Raw genomic sequence first — 19,491 nt, 5'->3', positions numbered from 1 at the left:
ACTAAAATTGGTTAGTATTGGTTAGTATTCCCACACTATAGTGACTTTTACTTTTTAGAATTTGGTCAGGTTTTCCAGTGAATATTAGAGGAAAAATCTCCTCATGCTTTCAGAGGAGAGGAAAAGGAACTCTTTAGGAATTCTAGAAACTCTATTAGTAATAAGGTGTGCTCTCAGGAGGAACTAATTACTAGAGCCTAACCTTCTGGGGCATTAGCCAACCAGGAGAAGGGAATTAACCAACTTCACTCATTCTAGTGCTTATGTCCCAGCTTTTTTAAAAAAAGGAGGGGGGAAATATTTGTAAAGTTCACAGCCCAGGGGCATTAGGCTAAGTTAAGACTGAAAATTAACCATGGAAACATAGAATACTTTCTAGCCCCACATACCACATTACTAAAGGACAAGGTTGCAGCAGTGTCCTTTACTGGTCTATATAATATCTGGCTGTCAAGAAAAAGTATATAGTTACAATAAGAGACAGAAAAATTTTGGAGAACTCAATCCACACATGGTAATAATATTGGAATCACTTGGCAGGAAAATTAGAACAAGTATTTAATATACTAAGTGTCCTACTCAGTAAAACCTGTACAATAATGCAAAAGCAGAAGAAATGTAAGCAGAGAGATGAAAATTAATGCTGGACATCAAAAACATTATCAGGAGGGGCTGGAGAGAGAGTACAGAAGGCAAGGTGATTTTCGTGCATGTGGCTGACTGGTTCAATCTCTGAAACGTCATATGGTTCCCTGAGCCCATTGGGCATGATTTCTTAGTGCCGAGCTAAGAGGAAGTAAGACCTGAGCTTTGACAGGTGTGGCCACCAAACCACAAAAACACTTATATAGGTACCAGAGAGAAACTACAGGGGTTAAGGTGTTTGCCTCGAATGTGGCTGGCCAGAGTTCAATCTTCGGTACTACATTTGACTCCCTGACTACTATCAGGAGTTATCCCTGAGCATAGAGCCAGAGCTCCTAAGCACCTCCAGGTGTGGCTCCTCCCCAAATAAAAAGAAACATGAAAAAAATGAAAAATGCCTTGGACATGTCTATGAGAACAGAATCTTTAATTATGTATCAGTAGAAACTTCCAAAAATAAAAGTTGAAAAAAAAATAACAGTATCAAAGAACTGTGTGGCAAAGATGTAAAATTTGCATAATGAGAACTCCAGGAAGACAACAGGGAAATTAACTAGAAAGACTAGAAATAATGACTAAAATTTCACAAGTTGATAAAAGTACTAGCTCAGGGTTCAGGGCAATGTAACTTCCATGAACAGGGCCCTGAATTCAATACCAGCATCATATACTTGCCAGCATTGCCTGGCGGGGTGCTGGTGGCCCCCCAAGACTACTGGGCCTGACCAGCATAGTATTGCTGGGCCCTCGCATTGTACCAGCCAACTTGATTGGCCAAATATCAGTAGGAGTAGCCCCCAGATGTCTTCAGCACCACTTGGAAGACCCCTTCCCCCACTAAAGAAATTATATTCACTGCCTCCTCAGAAATCTTGCATGTAAGAAGAGAGTAAGCACTGAAATAAAGTATTGAGAGAAAAAACAACAACAACAACAACATCAACTTAGAATTTTGTATCTGAAAAAAATCCTTCAGAAGTAAAAGAGGTTAAAAGAAAAGAGAATTTTCTAGAGTCGGGATGTGGCTCAAATGGTAGCACACAGGCCTTCCTTGTTTCCCTGTGTGTGGCTTTGTGATCTCCAACAAAACAAGGCCCTTTAGCACTTCAGTGTATGTCCTGCTCTTCCTAGCACTGACATGTTGGTCCCCACAATATAAACAGTAGCAATGACAAAAAAATTAATCCCCCCCACCAAATCTTTAGATGAAAGCATGAGAATTTGTTGATTGTAGGTGTTTCTTCCAAGAAATATTTAAAAAGATTTTTTGAGAGAACTTGCATAATACAGAACAGTATATGGGTCTATATAAGAAGTCTTTTTTTTTTTTTTTGCTTTTTGGGTCACACCCGGCAATGCACAGAGGTTACTCCTGGCTCTGCACTCAGGAATTACCCCTGGCGGTGCTCAGGGGACCATATGGGATGCTAGGAATGGAACCCGGGTCAGCCGCGTGCAAGGCAAACAACCTACCCACTGTGCTATCGCTTCAGCCCCAAGAAAAGAAGTCTTGAAGAAGGAAAAAGTGAAGGTAAGATAAAAATTTTTTTAAATAATTGTATATTAAATTCAAGTATATATGAATGTGAAATGAATATGTGTAGAACTAGAGGAATAATTCTTGACACGTTACCTTAATATCAAAAACATTATAAAGAAAGAAAACTATAGACAAATATCCCTTATGAATATAAATGTAAAAATCTTCATCAAATATTATTAAACTCTTTTTCTGTGTAAAAGAGTTATACTTAGGGTATCTAAGCCTCATTGAACAAGTCCCAATTAGGAAAAAAAATGATATACCATAACCAAGTGGAATTTATTCCAGGTATGCAAGGTTGGCTCTTATCATTTAAAATTAAATCAATGTAATTAATCACATCTAAGGGTTATAAAAACCAGACAATCATATTATAGATGCAGAAGTCATTTGACAAAATAAAGGATTTATTTATAATATAAACCCTCAATAGAGTAGAAATACAGAAGCAATTTCTTTAGTTTGGTAAGTAATATCTACAAAAAACCCTGTTTACAGTGAATGTCAAACTTAATGGTGTGAATCTAGACACTTATCACTAAAATAAAAAATAAGTCAAAGATGTATCCTCTCCTATTCCTTCTCAACCATTATCCTACCCTTCTGATTACAATATGTATTGACATTATTCTGTTTGAATCTATTTTGTTTGCTACTCTTTAGGTCTCTTGAATCTGTGCAGAAGCTCCCTCCAAAGACTGAGGCTGTTATCACTTCTACAAGTCTTTCTTCCCCTTTCTCTTTTTCCTCTCCTCTGGTTTACTATGATTCAGAGATTATTTCCCTTGTTATTGTCTATTAGATATCTTCCATTCTTTTTCATTCTCTTTCTTCTTTTCTTTTCTAATTGATTGTCTTTGTCTTCGAGATCACTGATATGGTTCTCCACATTTAGAATTCTGTGCCATGGCTCCTGCTGTATTCTTTAGCTCCTTCAGTTCCATTTATAGGGGTTCTTTTATACTATGAATCAACTCTCCTTTGAGCTGTTTGAATCTCTCTTCCAATGATCCCTTATTTACATTACCATTGATTGCTTCATTTCCATTGCCAATGTATGCAGTGTTGGTTTGAGATCTCCCTCATCCAGACTTGAGAGTTCTGAGGAACTTGAGGACTCACTTGGATACAGGAGAATTCCTTGATTTTCTCATTGTCTGACAGTGAGGCTTTAAATTCCTGTTCATCCGAGTACTGACCTGATTTGCTATTTCACACTAACAGGCTACTATTTATGGCCTCTGCTACTTTGACTATTTCTATTACCATCTAAAGGTATTTCAGGGGCTGGAGCAATAGCACAGCGGGTAGGGTGTTTGCCTTGCACTCGGCCAACCGGGCTTCGATTCCAAGCATCTCATATGGTCCCCTGAACACTGCCAGGGGTAATTCCTGAGTGCAGAGCCAGGAGTAACTGCTGTGCATCGCCAGGTGTGATCCAAAAAAAGCAAAAAAAAAAAAAAAAAGGTATTTCAGTGGGACATCCAGGTGTAGATTTAGCTTCTCTCCTACGGGGCTATACTGACACTAATAAAACTAGGAAGTTTCCCATCAGAGTGGAAAGCCCATCTTCCCTTAGAGTGTGTGAGAGGTGTGAGGTGGGTGATGTACAATAGTCTCGCAGACCTGTAAATGTCCATGAAGTAATGGCTGTCCTGGTTGTTCCTGGCTGCTATGTCTGGTTTTCCCTGCCATGTGGAATGGGAGACAGGCAGATTTCGACATCATCCTGAAAATCCTATTCATTGCTAATAAAATATAATAAGGAAGTAAAAGTACACAGATTGAGAAGGAAGAAATAAAATTATTTGTTCAGCAGGGTAGAGAGATAGTACAATAGGTAGAGCCCTTGCCTTGCATGCAGCTGACCTGGGTTTGATCTTTGGCACCACATATGGTTCCCTGAGCATGCCAGGGATGATCCCTGAGTGCAGAGCCAAAAGAAAGTCCTGAGCAACCCCCCGCCCAAATACCTCTCTTTGTTCACAGATTACATGATAATCTGTAGAGAAATCTAAGTCAAAAAAAATCTTTCTTGGAACATTTAAGTGACTTAATATCATGGCATCAAGCTATAGGACTAATATATATATATATATATTTAATTTTTTATTGAGTCACCATGTGGAAAGTTACAAAGTTTTCAGGTTTAAATCTCAGTTATACAATGCTCGAATACCCATCCCTTCACCAGTGCTCATATTCCACCACCAAGAATCCCAGTATAGCTCCACCCCGACCCCTCACACCCCTAACCCCCCCACGCCCCTAGCCTCCGCCTGTGTAACTAATAAATTTCACTTTACTTTCACTTTGATTGCATACAATATTTCAACAAAACTCACTATTATTGTTTGGAGAGTTTCTCCCTTAAACTCAGACCTGCTGAAAAGGAAGCATTAGATAATTTGTTTTCCATTGCTGAGGATGAAGAGGTATGAGGTCGAGTGACCACACTTAGCGGCCTCTCAGTTTTGGGTTTCTGTAATTTAGTATTTTAGTAACTAAGTAATATTTTTAAAATTTCTTGCTTTCATATATACCAGCAATCAACAAGTAGAATTTGAAATTAAAAACATGATGTCATTTACATTATAATCCCCTAAATAAAATAGGTATAAATCTCAAAAGATTTGTATAATATCTATGAAGAGAAAAAGAACTTCAAAAATCTGATGAGCAAACTAAGATAATAAATGGATTGATAGTCTATATTCATGGACAAGTTACAATGTTGTATAATGACACAGAATAATATACATTGGTGATGCCTATATACACTTTAGATGTATAGTAGGTTTTGTCATGTGGCTTTGCAGAAGTGTACTTTATGATTCTGATACACAACAGTAAAGTCACCTAGCAATGCATGTCTTAGAATGTGTCACTGTCATGTAATGTCATGTAATGCATGATTATGTTTGTCAAAATGTAAATTTTCAGCTTGACCTCTAAGTTCCAGGCAATTCCAACAAAAATTCTAGCAGTTACTTTTTGTATACCAGTTATCTGATTCTAGAATTTATATGGAAAGGGGGAAAAATAAACTAAGAATAGTTAACACTGAAGGAAAAAGTTGGAAAGCTAAGACTGTCTGAATTCCAATTTTTCCTGTAAAACTGCAATAATCAAAACAGCATGACCTTGGTAAAAGAATGGCAAACAGATCAATGGAACAGAAGAGAAAGCCCAGAAATAGACCTACATTAGTATAACAACTGATCTTTGACAAAGGAGTAAAGAAAAAAAAAAGAAGACAGTATTTTAAACAGATGATGCAGGAACAACTGGACACCCAAATACAAAAAAAAAAAATAATCAAGAGATAGATCTATACCAGTAAAAACATGACATTAAAATGGACCATAGACATAACTGATCATCAATGCAAAATTAAAAACTTCTAAAATGTTGCTTTAGAAGAAACCAAAATGACCTTTGCTATATTGATATTTTGCAGATACAGTAGCAAAGGCATGACTCATGAAAAAATGTTTTATAATCTGAATTTCATTGAAATCTAAAACTCCTATGTGCAAAGGCTCTGTCAAGATATTAGAAAGAGAATCCACAGACCAGGAGAAATATTTGAAAAAGACATATCTGATAAAAGACTATTTTTCCAAATAGACAAATGAAATGTAAAACTCAACAATAAAAAAAACTGTTTAAATATAAGTTAAAAGTCTAGGAGCTGGAGAGGTAGTACAGCAGGTAGGGAGCTTTCCTCTTGGGAGATCGACCTGGGTTCAATCCCCTGCATCTTATACAATTGCCCAAGCACCTCCAGGAGAAATTCCCTCCAGGAGTAATTCCTTAGTATAGAGCCAGTAGTAACCTGATATGGACCCCAAACAAAATGACAACAAAATAAGTTAAAGATCTTAGCTTATCTGATCAAAAATATGTAAATGGCATATTTCATCAGGGGGCTGGAGCCATAGAACAGCAGTAGGGCATTTGCCTTGCACTCGGACGACCGGGTTCGATTCCTCCACCCCTCTCGGAGAGCCTGGCAAGCTACTGAGAGTATCTCGCCCCCATGGCAGAGCCTGGCAAGCTACCTGGGGCATATTCGATATGCCAAAAACAGTAACAACAAGTCTCAAGATGGAGACGTTACTGGTGCCCACTCGAGCAAATCGATGAGCAATGGATGACAGTAACAGTAATATTTCATCAGATACGTAAATAATATATTTCAAAGATCTATAAGTGGCAAATAAACATAAGGGAAAGTAGTGGTCCACATTGTATGTAATTATGCATTGTAAATTAAAGCAATTATTCAATTCAGCTGCATACCTAACAGAGTGGCCTAAATCCAGAGCACTGACAAAATTAAATGCTGACATGGTTATAGAGCAGCAGAAATCCTCATTCATTTTTGACAGGAATAAACAATGTTTTAGTCACTTTGAAAGAGAATTTGTGACTACAAACTAACCATCATCTTTCTGTATTCTCTAGAAACCAGACTTTTATGGTATTTATCAAAGGGCTTAAAATCTTATATCAACACACACACCTGCACACAGATGTTTATAATAGTTTTACTTGTAATTGTTAATACCTGGACGTTGCCAAGATGTACTGAAGTAAGTGAATGGATAGGTAAGTCTGGCTGATCTGGACAATGACGCATTATTGAGTGCTAAAAAGAAATGAGCTATTATGCCATGAAAACATTGAGGGATCCAAGAATATTACTGAGAAATCCATTTGAAAAGGCTACATACCATATGATTCCAAATGTTAACTGTGTGACATTCTGCAAAAGGGCAAAACTAGGGAAACAATAAAAAGATCAGTGTTTGCCAGGGATTAAGGAAATGAGCAGAGAGCAGCTGAGTTTTGAAAGTAATGAAAATATCCTGTATGATAATTTGATAACGCATATATGTTATGATGTATTTTTCCAACTCTTAGAATGTGCAATAGTATAAGTGAACCCAAATGTAAACTAAGGACCCTGGTTGATTATGGTGTGTTAATGCATGTTCATCAATTGTAGCAAAGTTTTCACTCTGGTGGGGCATGGGGAGGTTGTGCATATTTGGAGACATGGCATCTTTCTTCTTGCCTCAATGTTGCTGTAAAATTAAAACTACTCTAAATATTTTGATTCTTTCAAAAAAAAAAAGGCTTATAGTATTCTCAGCTGGTGAAGCTATGAAAAAAAAAGCAATTGCTACCAAGTTAGTGAGTTTGCTACCATTGTATGTGTTTGGAAGACAGTGTGCCATATTTGCTGTGGATTTGTTTACTTTATTATTTTGAAGGGAGGGATTTGGCTATCCCTAGTGGTAGGTCTTACTCCTGGCTCTGCCCTCAGGGATTACTCCTAGCAGTGTTTGGGTGACTATCTGGGTGTGCAAGTATTGAACTCATGTCAGCTGCTTGCAAAGTAAGTACCCTGCCTGTGTTATATTTCCAATATCTTTATTCCATTTTGAAATGCCACATGTAGTGGTTCTCAGAGTGCTTGGAAGTGAGGCAGAAGGACAAATATAAGATGATCTTATGCATCTGTGGAGCATGTCATGTATTACAGACCTGAAAACACCAAGTACAGTTGAGAGTTGGGAAATGGGGATAATGAGACAGGCTGATATAAGGACACTGATCAATGAAGATCTTGAACACTTCGGTGGTGGAGAGATGGAATAGATAGCTGTGTAAATCAAACCACAGGAGTCAACACTATTGTATTTATATGATCCAAGATATAGCACTGTAGCACAGTTGTTCTGTTGCTCATTGATTTGTTTGAGTGGGCACCAGTAATGTCTCCACTGTGAGACTTGGTGTTATTGTTTTTGGCATATCGAATACGCCACAGTAGCTTGCCAGGCTCTGCCATGAGGGCAGGATCCAAGATATAATAATTTAGAAAATTATTTTTAAAAATGAGCCTTCCAAGGGGTCAGGTGTGTGTGTGTGTGTGTGTGTGTGTGTGAGAGAGAGAGAGAGAGAGAGAGAGAGAGAGAGAGAGAGAGAGAGAGAGAGAGAGAGAGAGAGGACCTTGGGACATGTGAATGGATACGGATACTGTAGTGGGGGTGGATTTGCAACACTGTGTGCCTGAAACTCAGTAAATCACAGTGTATCACTTGTATCACTTGTCATCCCATTGATCTTCAATTTGCTTGAGCAGGTGCCAGTAACATCTCCATTTGTCCCTGTCGCGTGCTAGTGCAGGCCAATGATATCTGCTTGCTCCAGGCACAGGAAGAGCCTCAAATCGTACATTCAGGGATTTGACAGAGAAATCTAACCATCTAGTTGGTGGGCGGCCACGAGGTCTTCTGAGGTCTCATGGAATCCAGTCGGTAACAGCTCTAGTCCAGCGGTCATCTCTGAATCACATTACATGACCAGCCCATCTGATTTTTGATGCCTTGGCAAACAAGACAGCATCCCTAATTCTTGACCATTGACAGAGGTCAGAACTCCGGATTCCTTCTCTCACTTGAGCGAGACGTGATATTCCTAGCATAGCTCTTTCGATTCCTCTTTGGAATACTCTAATAGTGTTCTCATCCTGTTTGTGTAGGGCCGAGGTCTCTGAGGCATATGTTAGTGCAGGAAGAACGGTGGAATCGAAAAGATGTGCCCAGAGTCAGAGGTTCTTCGTTCTCTTAACCACTTTTTCAACACTCTTGAATGCATTCCACGCTGCTCTCTTCCTCCTGCTCAGTTCTGGCACCAAGTCGTTCCTCCTGTTGATTTCTCGACCCAGGTACACATAGCTGCTGCATTTGGAGATGTTCGTTCCATTGAGAGCAAGTAGAGCTTCAGGGACCAGTTCGTTTTTCATGAACATCGTCTTGTTGATATTCAGCTGCAATCCGACCTTTCCACACTTGTGGTTGAAGTCAGCCAGCATTTGTGCCTCTTGGCTAATGTTTGGTGTTATGAGAATGATGTCATCAGAGAAGCAGAGGTGGTGTAATTGCCGACCGTCTATCTTCACTCCCATTCCTTCCCATTCCAGTCGTCACATGATGTTCTCGAGGGTGGCACTGAAGAGTTTCGGTGAAATGGTATCACCCTGCCACACCCCTCTCTTTTTCAATGATCACTTCCTTGTGGAATGGTGAGATCCTGGTGGTGAATCCACAATACAGCTCGCAGAGGATTTTGATGTGCTGAGTTTGAACACCCTGTTTGGCCAGGGCTTTGATGACCGCCTCAGTCTCAACAGAATTGAAGGCCTTCTTTAAGTCGATGAACGTTAGACAGAGCGGCATCTTGAACTCTAGTGAAACTTCAATGAGTTTGGTCACTGTGTGGATATGGTCTATCATGCTGAATCCCTTTTGAAACCCGGCTTGCTCTCATGGTTGTCCTTCGTCTAGTATTCTGCCTATTCTATTCAGGATGACACGAGTGAACAACTTGTAGACAACAGACAGCAGGTAGATTGGGCGATAGTTGCCAATATCGTGGACGTCTCCCTTCTTGTACAACAGAACGGTCCTACTGGTTTTCCACTGAGATGGAACCTTGCATTCAGACAGGTAGCGTGTGAAGAGTCGAGTCAGTGTATTGATGAGTACTGGCAGCAGATTCTTCAGGTGTTCAGGTCTGACTTGTCCAGACCAGGTGCTGTACGGGTCTTTACCAATGAAATGGCTTCTTGGATTTCAGAAGGGAGAACGTTGGGAACGACATATCCATCCTTCGGAATTTGGTATGTGGGCAGGTGAACATGGCTGTCAAAGAGATCCGAGTAGAAGTCGTGAATAATCCTCTCCATTGCCTTTCTGGAAGATGTGATAGATCCATCGGGATGTCGGAGGACAGTCATCTCGGTCTTGTAGTTGGCGAAGGATAGGCGAGCATTGTGAATACTTTTCCCGGCTTCAGCTGCACTGGCCAACACTGCTGCTCTTCTCTCTTTGAGATCTTCCTTTATTGCATCTCTGCACAGCTTTGTGAGCTTGGCGTTAGCTTGTGGTTGCCTGAGGCTCGCGCCAAACCACGTCGACGAATGAGCTCGAGAGTTTCCGAAGACAGGCGTGTTTATGGCTTTCTCACTCTCAGCATTCTTCGCACAGTCATGGAGGTGCTGAACCAGTTGATCGTATTCCTCGTTGATGTTGTCAAGGACGGTATCTTCCCACGTTGCTGCAATAGTGCCAAAGAGCTCCCAGTTGGTGGTCATTCTGGGAGTTGCCTTCTTAGACTTAAATTTTGCAGACTTTTCTCCCCGCTCTGTGAAGTAGAATTTTGCCCAAAGGAGACGGTGGTCCGATCCTGTTTGGAATTTTGGGACAACAGCGACATCGGTCAGGCAAAACCTACAATTGAATATGATGTGGTCAGTTTCATTGTGGAACTGTCCACCGGGAGACTCCCATGTCCAGCATTCAGATTCGGCCTTCTGGAACTGTGAGTTACCATGGATGGTCTTGGTCAACATGATGAATTCAGACAGTCTCTCGCCCTGATCATTCCATTCTAAGCCATGGATCCCAAAGGCAGAGTTCTTCAGGTGACCTTCTCGGACCTATCTTGGCATTAAAATCACCAACAATCACAGTGACTAAATAAAAATTAGAGAACAAAAATTAAGAAGAGCAGATCGTCAGGAAGGATAATCCTTACCTGTTTCTCTACTCAGAGGATAGAAGAATGTGATGATTAGAGTTCAACATGATTCATGATTAATGTCTAATCGCTCCTATCTGTTTCTTAAATTTTATTTTATTTTATTTTTTTATTTTTTGGTTTTTGGGTCACACCCAGCAATGCACAGGGGTTACTCCTGGCTCTTCATTCAGGAATTACCCCTGGCGGTGCTCAGGGGACCATATGGGATGCTGGGATTAGAACCTGGGTCGGCTGCGTGCAAGGCAAACGCCCTACCCGCTGTGCTATCGCTCCAGCCCCCTGTTTCTTAAATTTTAAAAAAGAAAAATATAAAGAAGAAGAGCAGCAGGAGAGGATTACATCAAACACAGCCCTTCTAAACTTGAGAACACAGGCAACTTCAGAGGTTGCATACAAGTGGAACTAATCCCATCTGGGTAGTAGAACAATTTGGGGGTGAAGAGTTGACTCAAAAAGTGGAAGGCAAGGCCAGACAGAGAGGGAGTTGCACAGTGATAGCACTGTTTTATGGGAACTCTACAAAATAACATCCATGGCCACATGTCTTTTGTAATCACTGTAAAGCTAATGTAATTGTGGAACAAAATTTTATTTAATTATAATTAAAATAGCCACATGTGGCTCAGGGCTACCATATTCAACAGTGCAACATCTACTAGATTAGAAATTATTTTTAGCAAATAACTTAATTTCATTGTTAATCAGTTTTATCATCTGGAAAACTGATATCATAATAGTTCCTATGTCTCAGGGTTATTTTGAGAACTTGATGAATTTGGTTATTTGAATGTCTTAAAATGTCTGGCATCCAATGAGTGTTTCTAACACAATCAAGTATTATTCCAAGTGTGCTCCCCTGGTATAAATTCAGCAAGTCACGCTAATCTTACTACCTTTGGCTAAGACTGCTTCACCTGAACTGAGGTCAATCAGGAGATGGAAGACAACTGATCATCAATGCAAAAAAATTTTTTAAAAAACTTCTAAAATATAGCTTAGAAGAAATAAAAAATGATCTTTGGTGTATTAGGGCTTGAGAAGGTTTTGAGAATCATAGTCATTGAAAATAGTTCCAAAAATATAGAATTGGGTGAAATAAAAAGTGAAAGGGATTGGAAAGAAACATCACTTACTCCCCTTAAGACACAGAATTGACATTTTTACCTTTTAATATATGTAAGACATATATCAGATAAAGTACAAGATGCGAGGGCCCTGGGATGGCTTAGAGACAAAACGCACTTGCCTTGTAAGCATCCAGGAATTCATTCCTCGGCGCCATTGACATATACAAGTTGTATGCCTATAGCTCTGCAGCTGGAACCACCACTGTTGGTGAGCCCTGAAGATAAAGATGTGCAAACACCACCGCAGGGAGTGAGACCCACAGGCAAGTGTGCATGAGCACTCAAATGACCCCCAGCAGCAGCATTCCAGCCAGAACATGCTTGAGCACCACATGTAGAGCACAGTTCTGGTGGGCATCTGTGCATGAACCAGCGTGTGCTTTCTGGTGAGCACTTTGGCTGAGTGTGTGAGTCCTGCAAGTGGGTGTGCAACCCTTGCTTATTGCAACAAGAACAAAAAGAAAGGTGGGGCAGTCCAGGGTGCCCCATTAAATCTGAGTTTCAGAGAAGTTGTGAAAGGTCTTTTAGTATAAGTACGTCCCAAATATTGTGTGGAAGAGACTTAGATTTTAAAGTTATGCATTGTGAGTCCCAACATAAAATGGAGAGAGGAGATGACAGACACTTTCTCAAAGATGACGTATGGATAGCCAGAAGGTATTTGAAAAATTGTCCATCATTGCTTATTATCGGGAAATACAAATCAAAATAATACGAGCTATTGTCTCACAGCAGTGAGAATGGTATATATAAAAAATATTGGAAACAATCAGTGTTGGTAGGAATGGGGTCTAGTTCAATCTCTGTGGAAAACAGTGTGGAGAGTCCTCAAAAGAGTAAGACTAGAGTTTTCATATGACCCAGTAATTACAGTTCTTGACATATACTCCCCAAACAAAAATTAGTTTGGCCATTGCTCATTACAGTGCTAAGTACAAGAGCCAGGATATGGAAACAACTTAAGCATATAATTATAGACAAACGGATGAAGAAGGTGTGGCATAGACACACAATGGCATAGACACACAATGCTATAAAACTATGAGAAAAAAGGATAATCTTGCAGTTCACTGCAACTATTTTTTGTTGTTGTTGTTGAATCACTGTGAGATACAGTTACAAAGCTTTCATGTTTGAGTTTCACTCATGCAATGATAGCCGCCACCAATGTCCCCATACCCCTCCCCCCAACCCACCCCTTCCCCTGCCTCTATTGCAGACAATTTCCCTCTTACTCTCTCTCTACTTTGGGGCATTATGGTTTGCAATACAGATACTGAGAAGCCAACATGTTCAGTCCTTTGTCTACTTTCAGCACACATCTCCCATCCCAAGCGATCCCTCCAACCATCATTGGTGGTCACTTCTCTATCCCAGCTGCCTTCTCCCCCAGCTTATGAGGCAGGATTCCAACTGTGGAGCAATTTTCTTGGCCCTTGTCTCTACTGTCCTTGGGTGTTAATCTCACATTATATTATTTTATAGTTCACAAATGAGTGCAGTCATTCTATGTCTGTCACTCTCTTTCTGACTCATTTCACTTAGCATGATACTCTCCATGTCCATTCACTCGTAAGCAAATTTCATGACTTCATCTTTCCAAACAGCTGCATAGTATTCCACTGTGTAGATGAATCAAAGTTTTTTTAACCAGTCTTCTGTTCTCAGGCATTCAGGTTGTTTTCAGAATCTGGGTCTTGTAAACAATAATGCAATAAAATACAGAAGTTCATGGCAACTTGGATAGAACTGGAGGGGGTCGTGTTAAGTGAACCAAGTCTAAAGGAGGACAAACATGGGATGACTTCACTCATCTACGATATATAGAGCAACAAAACAAGAGAACAAAGAGTACTGAATAATGATAAACTATTGGCCTTGGACTACAGAACAGAACTGAGATACCAGGCAGTGGGAGAGTATGAGGACGGGAGATGGGGATAGAGGTGGAGGATACAGGGTGATAAAGAGGTGGAATAAAAGTAATAAGGACTTTGGTGAAGGATATTGGGCACTTTGATGATTGTGAGGTGTGGTAACTGTACATTAAGACCACAAAGTTAACGCTATTGTAAATATGCTACCTTAATTACAAATCTGTAAATTAAAAAAGAGGAGTTTTTAAATTAAAATGAAGAAAGAGTACAGTAGCTCTTGAATGTGGCCAATCCAGGTTCAATTTCCAGTATCCCTTATTGTCCCCAAGCTCAGCCAGGTGTGATTCTTGAGTGCAAAACCAGGAGAAACCCCTGAGCATCACTGGGCTTGGCTCCAAAACCAAAGATCAAATTTAAGGTTTATTAGAAAGTTATACAATGTGGGGTCTAAGCTCACTTGTAGAGCCTCTGCCTTGCAAGCACTCGGCCCCATTGATCCAGTGAACCCAGCAGCTTTGTAGTTTGGGATTCCTGGTGCCACAACAAAGTACAATGTCAGGTGCACACACACCACTACCAGGTAAAAGTAAGCATCACACCGGTGGGTGACGCCTGTGAGAACTGCAACTAAAGTGAACGAGCACCAGATCTATAAAGTATGTGAGCACCACATCCATGCTATCAGGCCCTGATCATTCAACAAGGGAAGGAAAGGAAAATTAAAGGGAAAAAAGATGGAGTGTTTGTTCTGTTCCATTTTTTTTAATGCATCAATGATTTAAACTTGTAATTTAATCTCATGTCTATTTTTATTTACCCAATCTGCCAAGCTTAGATATATGACTTCCTAAAAAGATTATATTTTCATTTCTCTGAACTCAACTAGACTGATCTAATTTATAAGCCTTGTAAGGGTTGACAGGGAAATTGCCCCATCCTCCCTAATGCAGACAGTACCAAGAATAGGAACTGGAGTTCTAGAGCAAAGAACTTTACCTCTTGGGGTTTAGACAGTTCTCCTTTAAATGGATATTGAATTAGATTGTCCCAAAGGTTTAATAAGGGATGGTGATTAAGAGCACAGGAGAGAGAATTGGAATCCTAATTGTTCCCAGCTCAGTGACCTTGATCAACGTGTTTAACCTTTAGGGTGTTTTGGTTTCTTCGATTGTTAGAAGGTTTGTATCCTAATTTAGATTACAACCTAATCTAAAAGCCAAAAGTTAAGTGAGTTCACATACTTAAAGTTCTTTGGTCAGCACATAATTCCTAGTAATGAAATGTTAGTGCTCATTATTATTTCAGTTTCTATTTGAGTTATTGCTCTGATCTTTCTAAGACTCAGAAACAAAAGACCTCAGATCCAGATAGGGAAAATGTTACTAAGAGAAATACTGGATGTGGGACATAACTAAACTCTTAAATTACATATTTGAAATGATTTTAATTGGGAAAGAAATTACATTTGAAATGTTTTGAAATGGTGGTGTCTAAAGTATTGCAACTAAAAAATGAAATAATAGTGGTACTGGCAGTTGCTTTACCATTGATCTCAACATGGAATTCTTCAAATCTTTTTTCCCCATCGGAAAATTGGCATGTTTTGTGATCCAAGTTGTCACACAGAAATGAGATTGATTGTCAAGAATGGGAAGAATTATGTAAATAAATACATTTAAGGAATAAACCCTGTTTGTTCGTTCTATTTATATTGCTAAAAGAAAAGAGCTACTGGTCATTGATTTAATCCTAGGAAAAATTCAGATGTCAGAATTCAGAGGTAATTGTATGATCAGTAATTTGTAGAGGCTGCAGCCATTTGTTTATATTTCTATAGTGCAGATTTGAGGCTAAAAACTCAGCTTTTATTTTCCTTTTATGGCAGTTGGTTCATTTTCTGTAGAGGTTCAGTGTTGCCAGAGAGAATCATCACTAATTTGAATAATTATATACTGAACTGTAGGGTAGAACTGAAATTGGGGTTGATTGAGAGAGTTGGAAAAAGAGAAAACTCCTTTATGCCATAAGAATTATGGATTTAATAAGAAATAAAGCAGTACAAACAAGTATTTTCAATTAATTAAATTTATCATATGAAAAATATAAGTAAGAAAACCCCTCAAACTTGCCACAATTGAACTTCACTCATACCAGGAATACAGACAATTAAAACCACACCAGAATATCAATTTTTAAATTTTTTAGATTGCGAAAACCCTAAAAGTTTATCAATAAACTCTATTGAAAAGGCTATAGGGAAATAAATATTCTCATAATACATGCCCTTAGGAGTATTAATTGACACACTGGAAGAAAGTTAACATAATTTATGAAAAATTACAAATTAATAGTACATATTACCTTTGATTTACCACTTCTCTGATTTCCTTATATAAAAGTATCTATTGGCAATAGAATTGGGAAAATAGAAATTGTGTCAACTATCTTTTCAGACCACGATGCGCTGAAGATAGAAGCTAATCACACACAGACACGGAGAACCAAAGCAAACACCTGGAAATTGAACAGCTTGGTGTTGAACAATGAGTGGGTCAGGAAGGAAATCAAGGAAGAAATCAAGAGATACCTAGAAACAAATGAGAATGAAGACATGAGCTACCAAAACATATGGGACGCAGCTAAAGCCATGTAAAGAGGAAAATTTATAGCTCTGCAAGCATTCCTTAGGAAGGAAGAAAGGGCCTACATAGATAGCTTGACTTCACAGCTCAAGATCTTAGAAAAGGACCAGAAAAAGGAACCAAAACCAGACCGAAGGAAAGAAATAATAAAAATTAGAGCAGAAATTAATGACATGGAAACCCAGAAAACAATCCCAAAGGTCAATGAGACCAAGAGCTGGTTCTTTGAGAAAATAAACAAGATTGATAAACCGCTAGCAAGACTTACAAAGAAAGAGAGAGAACCCTAATAAAGCGAATCAGAAATGAAAAGGGGGACATCACAACAGAAACCAATGAAATTTAAAAGATCATCAGAGACTACTTTGAAAGTCTGTATGCCATGAAACAAGAGAACCTAAAAGAAATGAACGAATTCCTTGATTCCTACAATCTCCCAAGACTGAACCAAGAAGACTTGGAATACCTGTGTTAATGGTTGCTCTAGGTTTTTCCACTCTGTAGAAGATCATGTTTCTCTTACACATGTATCTCTAACTCTTTTTTCTTTTACCCTCATATTTCCCTAAATAAATTTTTCAGAGTAAAACTATTTCACTTAAAAAAATTTACTCCATGCAGTGCCAGAGATCAAATATAGCATGCTTGCCAGTCCTTTGAGCTATCTCTTTAGCTCATATCTGTCTGGCTCTATGACTTAATATGTTTTCAAAATTTGTCCATGTTATAGTATGTATCAACACTTTATTATTTTTATAGTTGAGTATACTCCATATAATGGAGTATAGTTGCTATACTCCATTATATGGGTATAACAATTTTGGTTATCCATTTATTAGCTGATAGGCTTTTTTTTTTCTTTTTGGGTCACACCTGGTGATGCACAGGGACTACTCTTGGCTCTGCACTCAGGAATTACTCCTGGCGGTGCTCAGGGGACCATATGGGATGCTGGGAATCGAACCCGGGTCAACCGTGTGCAAGGCAAACGCCCTACCCGCTGTGCTATCACTCTAGCCCCCATAATAGACATTTGTATTGCTTCTGCATTTTGATTCTATGAATACTGATTCTATGAACATTTGTGTACAAAAGTTTGATAGGGACCAGGGCAATAGTATACAGTGGGTAGGGTCTTTCATATGGCTGACCTGGGTTAAATCCCTGGCACCTCATATTGTCCCCTGAGCCTGTCAGGAATAATCCCTGAGTGCAAAGCCAGGAGTGAGCTCTGAGCACCACTGGGTGTATCCCAAAAACAACAACAACAACAACAAAAGATTTTGTATAAAAATATCTTTTCTGTTCTCTTAAGCATAAATACGTATGTGTGGAATTGGTGCCATATGGGCACCTTCATGTTTAAATAAATGGGTATGTCTTACAGCATTATTTATTACAGTAAAAGCTCATCGGAACAACTTATTTTAATAGTTAATTTATTCAAATAAAAAATAACATTCATACCATGAAATTCTCTGCAGCTTTATAAACAAGTGAACAATCTCTAGACATAGATGAAAATGTTAAAAACCTATAACTTGAAGAAATAAGGTGCATTTGTTCTCTCTCTCTCTCTCTCTTTCTCTCTCTCATCAATTCTTGCTTAAGATAAAAACAAAGAAATTTTGAAAGGATGCCCCCAACATGGAGAGAATTTGGGGACAAAATAACAAGTGTATTATTTCTAATAGATATCTTTTAATATTGTTTTGTTTTTGTTTGTTTGCTTGTTAGTTTTTGTGGGGAGGCCACCTCCAGTGATGCTCCGGGGTTATTCCTGGTTCTGCACTCAGGAACCACTTCTAGCAATGCTCAAGAGACCATATAGAATTCTGGTTGGCTTTGTGTAAGGCAAGCTCCCTACCCACCAAACTATTTCTCTGGCCACAGTGTATGAACAGGAAAACATATTATTTGTTCAAAATGAATTTCCCCCAATTTGTGAAACATATAGTGATGAGAGTTAGCATTTGTATGAGGGTGGCTCTAAGCCAGAACTAATCTGAGAGTATACCATATGAAGAGATCACTATTTTAAGGAAGCAACAAATAATATTTTATGCACATAGTTATGCACATTCAAATGCATTTAACCAAAGCTTAAGTCTGTAAAAGAAAACATGACAAAAAATAAAAAACAGTTTCCAAATCAAGTGCTGGGATATGGTGCATCAACATTAAAATGTCTGGGAGAACTTCAAAAAAATAAAGATGCTTCAGCCCTGAGCCAATCTCTATTTTGGACCCAGTAGCCTGCATTTTAGTATTTAGCTTACTCTTCTGCACAAATAAAATCTTTATAAAATCATATTTAGGGCCTAGGAAACAGTATAGGAGTTACTTTCACAGGAAGGGTATAAATAGTGGCCATTGAAAACCCCAAGGCATAGCCCAACTTGGGCTCAAACTATGGGACAGTTCTGGAGGTCCCCATCACCTTCGTGGTTTCTGGCACTGGAGGGCCCACGCATAGTTGTGTTCTCATCCTTGGACCCAAGCACTGAACTGCCAACCCAGCTAGCTGAATATCACTGAGTAGCCCCTGGGCTTCCTGAGCATTGCTTGGGAGGCATATTTATGATGCTTGGGCATCATATTTAATGAACATCATATTTGTATCACTGTATCACTGTCATCCCGTTGGTCATCAATTTGCTTGAGCGGGCACCAGTAACACCTCCATTGTGAGACTTATTTTTACTGTTTTTGGCATATCAAATATGCCACTGTAGCTTGCCAGGCTCTGCCTTGCGGGCAAGATACTCTCGGTAGCTCTCCGAGAGGGGTGGAGGAATCAAACCCGGTTCGGCCGCATGAAAGGCAAACGCCCTACCCACTGGGCTATTGCTCCAGCCCTGAACATAATATTTAATATATACTAAAGAGCATCATATTTAACATACACTAAACTTCGTGTTAGATAAATTCTGAATTTGTTTCTAAAAAAGAACTTCAGGATCTGTTATCTTTTGAAAATTCCTAAGAATTTGGTATGGGGAGATGACTCAAAGAGCTAGTGCACATTCCATCCCTGG

At 39.2% G+C, this 19,491-nt stretch overlaps 1 pseudogene; it reads left to right on the top strand.

The window, feature by feature from the left end:
- The first annotated feature begins 10,778 nt into the window (after positions 1-10,778).
- On the top strand, positions 10,779-10,886 carry LOC129401500 (U8 small nucleolar RNA; annotated as a pseudogene).
- The last annotated feature ends 8,605 nt before the right edge of the window (positions 10,887-19,491 follow it).

This window comes from Sorex araneus, chromosome 1, assembly GCF_027595985.1.
Source record: "Sorex araneus isolate mSorAra2 chromosome 1, mSorAra2.pri, whole genome shotgun sequence".
In the NCBI taxonomy this organism is placed as follows: domain Eukaryota; kingdom Metazoa; phylum Chordata; class Mammalia; order Eulipotyphla; family Soricidae; genus Sorex; species Sorex araneus.
The sequence above is the reverse complement of the archived record's forward strand: the minus strand, read 5'-3'. Positions and strand labels throughout refer to the sequence as shown.